The 14,559-nt window shown below is 37.6% G+C and overlaps 1 pseudogene; it reads right to left on the bottom strand.

Moving 5' to 3' along the window:
• Positions 1–12,844: 12,844 nt before the first annotated feature.
• LOC128604883 (general transcription factor II-I repeat domain-containing protein 2-like) lies at positions 12,845–14,321 on the bottom strand (annotated as a pseudogene).
• Positions 14,322–14,559: the final 238 nt, after the last annotated feature.

The following is a 14,559-nucleotide window of genomic DNA, read 5'->3' on the forward strand; positions in this document are numbered from 1 at the left end:
CATCCCGACAAGACAGTTTAAATCAGCTTGGCTACAAGAGTTCGCCTGGTTACGTTATCACAAAGGGAAAATGTACTGCACCTTTTGTGCTAAAGCGGGACAAGATATTGCTGGTAAAACAGAGTTCATTACCAGTTCGAGTCATTTTAAAAAAGAAACGGTAAAGAAGCATGGAGACAGTAAAAAAACATAAGAACGCCAGGGATTGTGTCATTGCTAGGTCTGCCCCTCGTGCCACCCCAATCGTGAAAGCAGTGCAACGTGCTAGTGATAAAGTCGCTGAAAAAGAGATGAGGGAATTGAAAATAAAATTCAATGCAGCCTACATGACTCTGAGCCTGAATAAGCAGGAAATGAATAAAAAAGTTAAAAAAAAAGAAACAAATGACTGCACATTTAAGTATTTACGGTAATATGACTCAAGATGGGGGCATCACTGCCACTGTTGGGCCCTTGAGCAAGGCCCTTAACCCTCTCTACTCCAGGGGCGCTGTATCATGGCTGACCCTGTGCTCTGACCCCAACTTCCTAACAACCTGGGATATGCAAAGAAAAGAATTTCACTGTGTTGTAATGTATATGTGATCAATAAAGACTCATTATTATTATTATTATTATATGACGTACTGAACATTGCACATATTGTGTATGTAAAGAATACATTGTGTAAACTATGGGAGGCAGAGTAAACAAAGGCAGACAGTACAGAAGGGAAAGAAAAGGCAGTGTGAGGTAGCCATTTAACAATGATATCATCATATGTCATATGACATCACTATTTTGGCTCCTGAAAATTTGATTTGGCACATAAATATTTTGGGTTTAGGAACCAATGGCTCCAAGATTTTGTTTTTTGCCTGGAGCCCTGGAATATGTTTAATAAAATAAATAAATGAATTTTTTTAATGGGATCCAGAGAGGAAAGGAGCTCTACTAAACCTCAAACAACAACGATGACCAAACCCTGAAAGGAGTAAGTACAATCCTTTTCTACGTAAAGTCTACAAAGAGTGTGCACACTGAAAACAAAGAAGAGAAAAGGATATATACAACTTTGCAAAGAAAGTTTTCCTGTTCTCCTGTTGGGATGTTCTTCCTCCATTTTATGCCAGTAGCTCACCCAGACCTCAAAATTGCAGTCCTGTGAAGAAAGACAAGGCGTATTTTATGCACATGTTCCAAGATGTCCATCAAAGGAATGATTCCTTAATTCATCCACCAGATGGCATCACTTCTACATTTTTCCCTATACATACACAGGAATGTGTTTTGTTTCTGATTTGGTGTTGTGTTGATTGAATAATTTCCTTGACTGTTTCTCCTTTCTGAATTCTATTTCATCTTAAAGGATTTTCTGCCCCTATTCATTCTTCCCCTTTGCACAGGCTGTTCCATCTTTCTTCCTTTTTAAAGTGAACTTACTTTAACAATATGTCTGTAGTATTGCACAACAGATTTGAAGTCTTGGCTGACTCTGGACTGATAAGGGAACCTGCAAATGTAAGTGAAAACCAAATTCAAGGTGTCTCAAATCAAAAACTGCTGTAGATTTAACATTGACAAAATATTTCAAATTGTTACAGGCTCTACATCGTTCAGAAATTCTGGCGGCCACAACACCGGCTAATCCTTATCCACCAAGTGTGTTCAGACAGGTCACAAAATTCACATCTTTCATTAAACCTTCTCCAAACCAGTCAACACTGGAAAAGGTCAAACAAAACACAGCACAGTGGATGGACAATAATATAGAGATCTTAAAAGAACACTACGATGAAGTAATAGCAACCATTTTGTCTGAAATAAGGGAATTGGACATTCAGGTTTTCAACACGCAGTAACCTGGAGCAAAACAAGATATAGAAAGAAATTCACAGCGAGTTCAGCACAGACCCTGAAATCAATGTTAACAGAAATGCCAAAAAAGTCACTCACCCCATTGGCTGAATCCTTCAATGACCCTGAATCATTTCCACCTCTTAAACCGAGTACGCAACCTGTTATGGGTTCCTATGTGGGGACCGTAAGGGAAAATAGGGCGTTCGGTAGAGAGGGGAAAGCCAGACTTTCATTAACCCCAACACAGGCTGGCCCTAAAGGAAAAAGGGGAGAAAGGAACTTAAAACAACATGCAGAACAAACAGTAGAAGTGCCTATGGTCACAGATTTAACTAAGGAACTACAAATAATAATGGAATAGAAACCAGTTAGTTTACCATCAACCTCTACTCTACTGAGGGAGGACCTGGAGAGCAGGAAACAAACCAAGCAGCTTGAACCATACAGCAATGTAGTGTGTTAGGAAAGTGGTTTCCACAGTATGAAGACCTGCTGGAGGAACTTGCAATCAGAGATGTTCCATCACATCTGTGGAATTGTGATGTATTTGGCCTACAAGATCAGTTTTACTCTACTCGTGTGGTTGGGGAGGTGGGTAAACCCTGTGTAGAGGTTACTGCTGGGGAGAAAGGAGAGACCACGACAGTCCTTCAGCATTCAATGCAGCGGGAACATTTAGGGTGTGCTGTTGTCAGTGCAACTCATTGTACCACGAGAGCTGTGGAGAAGATGTGCTTTCTATTAAATGAAATATATTTACGGTGTTGCTGCTATGGCACACTGAACACAATAGTATCAATTTACTGTTAAAATTAAAATGATTTCAGTCGAAATTACCCGTTATCTTTTTATATTGGCCCATTTTAACTGAACAGCCGGCCCAATTTGCCTGAACATTGTGTTGTGGCTCAAGAGGGTTCCTGCCAATACTCTAACCCTCATAATTTTAAAACAATTATACTTTTTCATATTTTTAAAAGACATTTATATTGAAGAGGCCCATGCTAATTTATAAAAATATCATTAGATATCATGATTTGATGAGATGATGAGACATGATAGCTTATTTGATGGCATTATAAATCATTTACCAAAAAGTGGCCCATGTTAGCTGACTTCACCCTAACCATATGGAAAAGTACCTCATGTACACAGTTAACTATGGTGGTGGATCTTTAATGTTTTGGGGCTGTTTTTCTGCCAGAGGACCTGGACATATTGTTAGGATACATGGCATCATGGACTATCAAATATCAACAGATATTAAATAAAAACCTGACTGCCTCTGCCAGAAAGATTAAAATGTGCCGTGGTTGGATCTTCCAGCAGGACAGTGATCCAAAACATACATCAAAATCAACACACAATTGGTTTACTGACCACAAAATCAAGGTCCTGCCATGACCATCCGATGTGTTGACTCTTTCAAGTCATTTAACAGTAATGAGCAGTATTAAAAATATTAACATGGATATCTGAGTCTGATAATAAAATTAACTTCTACTTACAGTCAAATTTTGTAGTGTTTAGGACATTTAACACCCTTCTGTCCAAAAGAAACCAAAAGGGGGTACAAACTTTTACACTTCACTGTATTTGGTTGAAATTGCACTAATAGAACAACTGAATTATACTGTACTGTATTATAAAAAAAACATAGGATCTAATTTATTGTCACTATATTCACTTTATATACACTTTACCTGGCTGCTATCACTATAACTGCTATGATCATATTTGGTATAAGCTAATTTGCTGAATACTCAGTCATAGTGTGTTATGTTTACATTTATACCATTTTTCCATTATTGCACTACCTGTTATATGTTAAAGATCTAACAGACCTGTGCGGACACATTTTTACTAATTATCTGTTAAAAAAAAAACATTCTTAGATTTCAGTGTTTGTTTGTGCTCACATAGTCCTATTGAACACAGCATACCACCATCTAACATACTGCATGGTTATATCTAGAGATATAGAGATAGCTCTTTAACATTTTACACTGGGTCAAAAAAAAGTCAAAAAGTCATTATGGACTAGACGGTGTGCATTACGTTACTTCTGTTCAGAAAACACGCTTCGGGGAGTAAATACTAAAGTTCTGTCCCAAATGAAGTACTGTACATTTACACTATGCACTGTATACTCTACTGTCTGTATACTCTACTGTGTGGATTTTAGAAAGGTGATATCATCTCAAATGTATCACTAGCGATTTTTTTACTAACCGGTAGTATAAGTCACGATGACGCATGACGTCATACGCACGCTAGCATTAGCAGACACTCAGAGTCACCGACACTGACTTTCTCCAGTTTACTCTCTGTCAGCGTTACCTATTATTCCCAACATGACGTCAGTCTCCATCAGATGGAGGAGAAATCATCACGTGACTGAGGAAGAAAATCAGAAATGCAGGGAGCATTTTATATTAAACACCGCGGAGCACAAAGTTATGTTTATATCCACTGTGTGTAAGGGGCAGAGGAAACTGGTGCACGCTGCTTAAAAGGTTTAGTTTAATTTAAGTTTATTGTCATTATATGCTGTATCTGCGCGCTTGCAGTGTAAATTCTGTCGTTTATTATAACGGAAGTGATGTGTTAGTAACGAGGCCGCGTTGCGATCACGCGCGGTGTAGACGCGCTGATACAGAGTGTAGCGTGAGTAAGATCTGTAATGTCTAATTCAAACACAAAATTTTATATAATTTATTTTATAGTATTTATGCATTATTTTCATGGCTGCACAAAAAGCACTGAATTAAACTACAGTCCTAATTAATAATATATATTCTGGTGTTTAAGTTGTGTGTGTGTGTGTGTGTGTGTGTGTGTGTGTGTATTGGGTTCTTTTCTGTTTTGGACAAACACTTGTGTAAACTTTTAGTCTGAAGTAAAACTCAGTTTGTGGATTTTATTTCAAATAAGAAGAAATGGTACTGAAAGTTTGCCCCGCCCCATCCGATTAATCGAAAAAATAATCGGCCAACTAATCGATTATGAAAATAATGGTTAGTTGCAGCCCTAATAATTATTAATGAATGAATCCTCCCCACTCCTTCCTCCAAGTGGATTTACCATATATTGTGTATGAGTATGGTTCATGTAGACCAGTTTACCTCACAGCTCCATGTTCCCTGATTCGATCCTGAGCTCAGGATACTGTTTATGTGGAACTGCAGTTTCTCCCTGCGTCTGTGCAGGATTCCTCCAGGTTTTCTCCCACCACACATAGACCTACTGGTTGGTGGATCTCCTATGCTATCTTGCCCCAGGGTGTGAATGAGTCTGTGATTCTGTGTCTGTGTGTGTGTCCGTGGTCTCCTGTGATGGACTGATGTAAGATATATTCTTGCCTCTTGCCCATTAATCCTGGATAAACTCTGGATCCTCCTCGACCCTGAGCAGGATGAAGTGGTTACTGATGATAAATAAATGAGCAAAGTTGACAAACTGCATCTGCTTTTTACTTGTATCTACTCTATGGGTCAATATCGTACACTCATATAATTGTCAAATTATTAGAAATCCATGGCTTCAATATATGAAGGGGAAAAAATATTGTTAATATAAAATGATATCTAATTCCTTTAATGCAAATAGGTTGAGTACAAAGCCACCTACTAAGCCACTGCAGTGGAACTGCATGATAGAAGTAACAACTTCATTCATGTCATGTTCTGTGAAGGGATTACTACACACCTTTGTAAGATATATTCAGTTTCTTGTCTATTTCTGACATGGAACAGCCTTCATTTCTCAAAACAACAATAGACTGATGAGTTTCTGAAGAAAGCTCTTTCTTTCTGGCCATTTTGTGACTGTAATCAAACCCACAAATGCTGATGCTCCAGGTTCTCAAGTAGCCCAAAGAAGACCAGTTGTATGGCTTTCTTAAACAGCACAACGGTTTTCAGCTGTGCTAACATCATTGCACCAAGGGTTTTCTAATGATGAATGAACTTTTTAACATGATAATGTCAGATTAGCTAACACAATGTGCCACAGGAACACAGGAGTTGCTGGTTGGTGAAAATGGGCCTTTCCATGCCTGCGTAGATATTCCCTTAAAAATCCAGCTATAATAATGACTGTATTTCTGATCAATGTTATTTTAAAAATTCTGATTTTCATTCAAAAGCAAGGCAATTTCTGAGTGACTCCAAACTTTTGAACTGTATTGTTGCTAAGGTGATAAAGTTAATAGTAATTCTCTCATGGTGGTGTTCTAGCTATAATATCAGTACAAGCTACTGTATAAGGTGTGCTACTGTAACAAAAGAGGCAGAACATTAGTTTGGTTTGGAAATTACCAGAAGGTTTGATTATTCTAGACAGCATGGCTCAGGTTAATTGTCAGTCATAAAATACAATAAGTGGAGAGAGGAAAAGTAAAAGGATATAATGGCTGCATGGTTAAATGATGCACTGATGGATTTTCTGTGCATTACAGTGTGTGTTTTTATGAAACATTGTAAGAAGCAGTGGAATAAGGTGGACTGAGAAATGTTATGTTTCTAATAAATGTTATGTTATGTTTATAGAACATTACTTAATAGGCCTAATACTGAATATACAGAGAGTTTTATTTAGTGTACATACATTTTATGAATTCATGCTGGTTTTGTTCTCATTTATTTTACTTTTTTTATTCTATGGTATGCTGGTATGGCAAGAAATAAATTGTAAATGCTACTTACCTTTTAATGATGTTTTCTAATTGTGTGTGTGTGTTTTAACATAATCTGTTTACAGTGAATTCTATAAAAGATTGTGTATGAATGTGGATTTAAAAATAAACAGCTTTAATCTCTATGGTTACGTGAACACAGTACACTAAGTAAAAATCTCTGCATACGGGTGGACTGAAAATGAGGAGATGGGGGCAGGCTCAAAAATCAGTTCTTTATTTTCCTTCACTATTTATGTCTCTTTTCAGGAATTTTATTTCACTATGCACATATCTAGACACATGGCTGTCCTGTGTCTGTCCTCTCTCTCCCCCTTTTATCCTGCTCATTGAAACACAGAACACCTGTTACAAAATCCTGTACAGGTGTAGATCCTTACCACTCACTTTTCCCCGGCTCCGCCCTCCATTCACAAACTGGTGTTCAACCAAACCCCGCCTCCACAAATAAGTAGTAGGCAACTTCTATATTTCCCAGTCTACCTCATTTCCCTGCTTATTATGATGTTTCATAAAAACACCATTTAATACAGATAAAATCCATCAGTCCATAATTTAACCACCAACCCATCATTTAACCATAGGTGTGAGGTGTTTCATGCATCTCTTCCTGTAAATCCCTTCACTTTTCCTTTCTTCACTTACTGTATTTCCAGTCTTTCCCAATTAACCTGAACCATGTTGTCTAGAATTACCAAACCATGTCTGAAAATGATTCAACTATAAACATATGTAGATGACAGATTATTAACCCTTATGCTTAATGTTTACAGTAATTACATACACTTTGTTAGTGTGTAGTGGTATTGCCTGTTTAGTGATTGAACTTGTGGTAGCCTTCCACAAGCTTCTCATGATTTGCTTTAATTTGTGCTCATTCCTCCGGATAGAAGTGTTTTGAAGGCCTCATTGCTCAGACATGCTTTTTCACTTCAGTCCACAAATTTTCTTTGGGAGTCAGGTCAGGGTGTTTTTGATGGCCACTCGAGTAGATTTACTTTGTTGTCTTTAAGCCATTTTGTTACAACTTTGGAGGTATGCTTAGGAGCATTGCCTTGCTTTACATTTTATTTTTTCCCAATAACCTGTGTTCAATTTCCCTTACTCACCCTACTAGGCCAAAACCAGTGTGCACTTGCAGCATGAGGAGACGAGTGTGTAGTAGGGTGTTGTTTTTTTTTAAACTACTATATTTTCTATAGTTGCTATCTAAAAAAACCTTTAATACAGAGGAGGTGGACTATGGGGAGGTGCAATACCTGTACCCTGATACTAACATAACATAGAGGTTCTCTCTTTTTTTTGGTGTACAGACAATGCTAATGTTTCCTCTACGTTACTTGACAAAGTTATTATTTTAGCTGTCGAACACAGTATATTGGAGTTGGAATGAAAGAATGAATATTGATATTATTTTATTTCCACTCCAATATACTGTGGTAAAAATATATATTTTTAAAAATAATAACTTTGCCAATGTCCAAATATTTATGAACCTGACTGTATCTGCTGGGTCTGCAAAAATAATGTAATTAATAAAATAAAAATAAAATAAAAAACAGCTTGGATGGTCATTGTGCATGTTTTTTCTAGTCCAGCCAACTTTTCTGATTTTTATGGAATTAATGAATGAATTTTTATTATTAATATTATCATGTTTTTTTCATACATCTTGCAATGTGCTTTTGGACACATTAGTGATGGGACCTGGAGTCACTGGGTGTTTTGGGTCTTTAATCCTAAGACTCCCTGGACCTGGCCTGTGTCCAAATTGCTGATCACCCTCCAGAGCCTTCTTGAAGCTCTCTCAGCAGCCTCTGTGGTGTTCCTGATAGTTCTTTTCATTTGTTGTCATGTGTTGTTAAGATACTTTAAGGTGTGGTATAGAGACAGGCTGGAAAAGCCTCTCCAGCACACAACGGGATCCTCATAATAATAATAATAATAATAATAATAATAATAATAACAACAACAATGACAACAATAACAACAACTATCATATGCATGGAGTTTGCATGCTCTCCCCATGCTTCGGGGGTTTCCTTCAGGTAATCTGGTTTCCTCCCCAATTCAAAGACGTGTTGTAGGATGATTGGCATTTCCAAATGATCCGTAGTGTGTGAATGTGTGTGAGTGTGTGTGCAATTGTGCCCTGCAACAGGTTGGCACCCTATCCAGGGCTGTCCCCTGTCTTGTGCCCAAAGTCCCCTGGGATAGGCTCCACGCTCCCCCACGACCCTGTGTAGGATACGCGGTACAGAAAATGGATGGCTGGATGGATGGATGTCCCAAATCAATGTCACTGCTACAGCAAAATCATAGAACTTTGGGGAAATTAAACTTATGGCAGAAAATTCTACTGAGCTTCGTGCCACTGCAACATTATTTTTTTTTAAACTTATGGCTCAATACTAAACCTACCAAAAATTTCTCACTCCCATTTTCTGTCTGCCAGATCATTTAGTAAATAAGCTAAAAATCTACAACAGAAACAGAAAGCAAAGTTAAAACCAATAATTTATTTTCAAAGGTTATGTAAACATCTCAAAATATACTGTACCTCTGTTAAACATTTCACAATAATCAGTAGGAATAAGTGGAACTAAATCTTATACAAACTGTACATGAACATGGTCAGAAAGATTCCAACAGGAATTTGAAATGTGAACCTTCAATTAAAACTGGAGTACGTGAGTGAGGGGTGCGCTGCTGTTACCTGTAGTCCAGCAGTGTAGTGAGTGTGGTTTGTTTGGAATGGTTTGAGTTTTGGATAGATCAAGCTAAATAAAACACTTAATACACATGGGTAATAATGTCTGTTTTTATATTATTTAAGGTTTTATGCGAAACATAATCCAAAATGATGTACAATTAAAGGTTAGTATAATTAGCCTACACTGAACAAGTTAAGTGATATATGTGCACACATACTAATCATCCACCAAATATTGCTAAATTTGGCTGAATTATAAAAGCCATTAGTCGTACTGAATGAAGAGTCGTTTGGGAGTTTATTGCTGAGCCAAATGAACTGACTCACTGAAAAGAGCTGGAATAACCATCACTAATTTGTGTATCTTTGATTCCTGTATGTGTCTATAAATCTTTACGTGCCCTGATGTTGCCATGCCAACTGGTCACTCGCGTCATGATTGTAATGAACTCAAAGCAAAAAATAAATAAATAAATGCATAATAATAATAATAATAATAATAATAATAATAATAATAATAATAATAATAATGTAACTGCTGTTTTACTAAGTCGAGCAGTCTAAGTGTAAGTTCTTTTGGCGTGAGGTATTTGTGTTGCACAATGATGAATAATTTGCTGTATATTTCTCTTTAAACATTGCCTATGTCCAGTGATGAATAATTAGTAAGATTTGATGGTAATATTAGTCTACACTTATTTTCAAACTTTTTGTAACATATTTTCTGTCTATTACAGATGTGTTGAGTCCTTCACATTAGAATAAGATGAATAGTTAATGTTGAATTAGGATTTGCATGGATTACATGTGTCTGGATCAGACAGTGTTGCATGTTTCGTGGTGGTTTCTTTTGCTGTTGATGTGACCTGTTGTACTGATGTGGGTCTCACTGCAGTGACATGTTTGTTAGTTTAGTTCAGTTACAGTCTCTTTGCAGCAGTGTAGTTTGAGTGACTTGTTTCTTTACTGAACCGTAGACTGTTGAATAGAATAAAGTAATGTGTGAATATACAAATATATATTATATACGGTGTGCTATGGATATGTAATACAATGTATACGAAACACAAGTCTCAATATTTAAATAATACAGTGCAATGGTCACAAACACGAGGAATGGAGCGTATACTGCACAATCTGTGAGTGAATTGAAAGTCTTTATACTGTAGCTGTGATTGTGTTGTGAATTTAATGCAGGTGTGTGATCTGGGATTTGCAGTACATGGCAGAGATGTTTGTGGCCCACAGTGCAGGATGGGAAATGTAGTTCGTGACATGAATAGACTTAACACCAACTTAATATGATCAAATACAGTTTAAATGAAATGGATACATTTATAATGGAACTTTTTTACGCCTTTCACAAATGGCGCTCAGCGAAGGAAACAATTTGTATTAAATTGAAACTAAGCTCATAGATGATAAATTTTTGTTAGACTAGTTAAATACACATACGCATTACTCCTGATTAGAGATATTTACAGATAGTGAACAAAGTTTAAATGTCATGTATGAAGGGTCTGAGTGATATTTTGAGTGTGGAACAGTTGTAAGTTAATAAGGGACAAAGGGGTGCATGCACGTCTACCCTTTAAACTAAACACTATTGTTGTACACAGTAAAAACAAATTCAATAGGTTGTTTTGAATTAAAATTAGTGGGATAAAAGAGACTAGAGAACTGTAAATACATGTCTAGATCTCAACCTCATTTACTCTATTTTAGTTCTGTATTATTGGGATTATCACTCGTTAGCACAGATGGGATATTAACATGTTAGATTAGTGTACATCACAAATAGTCCTAGACTAAAGGATTTTGTTTTTTCATTCACCAGAAGGATATTAAGAAAGGAATTCAGGAAGGGAGAAGAATGAATCTTTGCCATTTGGGGTTGTATTTTTGCAGACAACAGACTAGAACTCTTTGACAGATTAACTAAACATGAGAGTAGAAGACCCCTTTATGAGAGGAATTATTCCTTTGATTAGAGAATTAGAGATTACTTCAATAATTTTTAAATGATTTGATAGACCAACATTATTTAATCTCTGCAGCAATATTTCATGATCCACTGTGTCAACCTTTAATAAATCGATAAAAAGGGAAGTGCAGTAATCACCTTTATCTAGAGATTACGCAATATTGTTTAAGACTTTCAAAACCACTGTTGTGGTGATGTTTCTTATGAAACTTTAGTTACTAGAAAAGATTTTTTTGCAATCTGATAACATGTCAATGGTTCACTGATAAGGATTTCTAAAAATTTTGATAGGACACAAAGCTTTGGAATTGGACTGTAATTGTCTAATATAGTGGGATTTCCCTCTTTTAATAAAGGAACAACAAAAGCCAATTCACAAATTTCTGGTATAACACCAGTGTCTAATGAAAGATTAAAAAGATAAGTTAAAGGAGATGAAATAATATCAGCTGCTAATTTCAGGAATACAGACAACCAATAGAGACAGACAGATGCTCATTGAGGCCTAAGAAGGGAGTCAAGGTCAAGACACACAAGCCTGTGTGTAAAAGAAACCTTTTTTTTGTAAAAGAAACCTTGTCCTCATGAAACCTTTTCAATAAAAACAACTAACTGCGCATGTTCCACAAATTTAAGATAACGCACAGACATGAATATTTAATTGTGGCAAAAGAAGATTGGTCTATTTTCAACGAGGAAAAGCAAAACCCCACCTACAGAGACTATGCTGTGGAGATAGGTATATAAAGACATGTTTGTGTATGCATAATTCAGACACTCTGCAGACTGTCACACTTTATTGATTTTCAATAAAGTTTATTCACTTTCTGACATCTACTAAACTCTCTGTCTCTGAAGTTTTTGACCTAGGCTAAAAGGCTAATTTTATTCACGACACTCGCAGGCTACAATGGGTTCTAAAATTTGACAGAGGGGCCGGGCCAGGAACAGACGGCTGGAGTGTTTGTGTGAACTAATATAAATGACATGTAAAAGCCATTACATGAAAGGATTTGGCCTTTAACAGGTAGCAAAGCATGAATATGCAAGGCTCATTGTACCAATTGTTTTCCAAATGCATTAATTTGATAACACAGTAGAGAAACTCACGTCCAGTTTCAGTGGGAACAGTGTTGTTGATCTCCCTTTTTTGCCAGTGCATCAAACTCTGTAGTTAGTTTTGTTGTGGCAATTCTCAGGATAGATCCGAGGTGTTGGTCAGTTAACCTGGATCTGTGATGGGCTTTGTTGATGTTCATGACGCTGAATGTCTGCTCACATACGTAGGTCGAGCCAAACCACGTCAGCATTTTCTGTGCCATCCTCCGGAGGTTTGGAAACGTCTCTTCATTAAGTGAAGCATAATAGTCATTCAGTTTAAGAGAGTTGAACTTCTCCTTTAAGACGGAGTCAGACTGAAGATCGATCAGTTCCAATTGTAGCTCCTGTGGTGCTGTTTCAGGGTCTCGTGACAGGGGACAGGACACCAGCTGAACCGACGGCAGAATTCTCTCTGCAGGTCGCCCAGTGATTTGCTGTATTTCTTCACGTTTCGGGACGTCTCTTTCTGCATGGCTAGTGTGGGGAAATGAGAGAGAGATTTGTTTGAAATTTAACTGGAGAACAAAGTCAGCTTGGATTTGAAGGCTCTAACATTTGTGTACATGTCCTGCACAAACTGATCTTTCCCCTGTAGCTTGATGTTCAGCTCGTTCATGTGTGAAAATATGTCCACAGCAAACGCAAAGTCACAAAGCCAGTTGTTGTCGCTTAGCTCAGAAAATTCGTAGGATTTCCCCATTAACTCCAAAAATGCGATAATTTCCTCTTTGAGCTCCCACACTCGTTGAAACACTTTGCCCAAACTTAACCAGCGGACCCGAGAGTGGTAGAGGAGTCCTGGTGATCCGCATCAGTTTCCTCCAGGAACGTAAGAAACTGACGATGCTGAAGTCCCTTTGTTCGTATAAGTTAACAAGTTTTACGACTGGATTCACGCCATGATTAAGCTGCAGTATAGACTTACACAGAGATTCCTGATGAATGATGCAGTGAAGGAAAATAACATCCTGCTCAGGGTTTTCCTCCTTCACTTTGTCCTGGATTCTTTTCAACAGTCCAATGTTTTTTCCAGTTAAATTTGGCGATCCATCCGTGGTGACATTGGCAAGTTTACTCCAAGGTATCTTCATTCTCTCGATGACAGCAGACACCTGGTTATACAAGTCCTCTCCCCGCCTTTTTCCTTTCAGGGACTCCATGGTCAAAAACTCCTCCGTTATCTCAAAACTGTCGTTAATCCCTCGGATAAAATTAGGAGCTGAGCAGTGTCTTTTATGTCGTTACTTTCATCCAGTGCTAGTGAATATAACTTAAAGGACTCCGTCTTTTTGTTTAATTCGCTGGCGATATCTTCGTCAATTAGTTCCACACGGCGAGTCACAGTCCTGTGTGATGAACTGATTTTTTCAAAATTGCCTTTGCTCTCTCCGGACACAGGAGACCTGCTGTCTCTACCATGCATTCTTTCAAAAACTCGCCTTCGGAGAAAGGCTTGCTAGCCTTTGCTAATTTGAATGCCAGCAAAAAACTTGCCTTGGTACTTGACTCTTGAATCGCAGTTTGTCGCTGAAAATTTTTTTTGCTGAGTCTGTAAATTATCCGTCAACCTCTGAGCCGTAGCCGCCCGTTCTTGCATTGACTGCTTGCTAGCGTAGTTGGCATGCTTTGTGGAAAAGTGACGGCTGATATTGTATTCTTTGAAAACCGCAACAGTTTCTTGGCATATCAGGCATACAACCGTTGATCGGACTTCAGTGAAAAAATATTTTGTTGTCCACTCCTTATTAAACACTCGGCACTCACTGTCCACTTTTCTTTTCTTTGGTCCACTCATTTTTACAGAAGCGCTCAAAGGGCAAAGCGAAAAAGTGAAGTAGAGAGTAATACACCACACTGAAGTTTAATAATATAATTTGGACAAGTTCGGATTAAAGCCGGATTAAAAAGCCCAACGGGCCGTATATGGCCCTCAGGCCGTAGTTTGCCCATGCCTGTCTAAACATACATGCATCGACAGCCCCGTGTCAATAACACAATTTCCTACCACAAAAACGTGAGCGACTGCAAGCAAATAAGCAACCTACTTATACTGCAAGCAAATATGACTCATTTGATCTACAGCTACTGTGCAGCTAGAAAGTTTAACGTTTACAGTTTTCTGTATTTCTCCATACATTTGACTTGAAACCTGATCAGATCTTCATCCAAGTCCTTAAACTAGGTAAAAGAGAACCCGGTTAACAGCAGATGCAAAAAAAAACATTC

This window comes from Ictalurus furcatus, unplaced genomic scaffold, assembly GCF_023375685.1.
Source record: "Ictalurus furcatus strain D&B unplaced genomic scaffold, Billie_1.0 scf5, whole genome shotgun sequence".
Classification (NCBI taxonomy): Eukaryota; Metazoa; Chordata; class Actinopteri; order Siluriformes; family Ictaluridae; genus Ictalurus; species Ictalurus furcatus.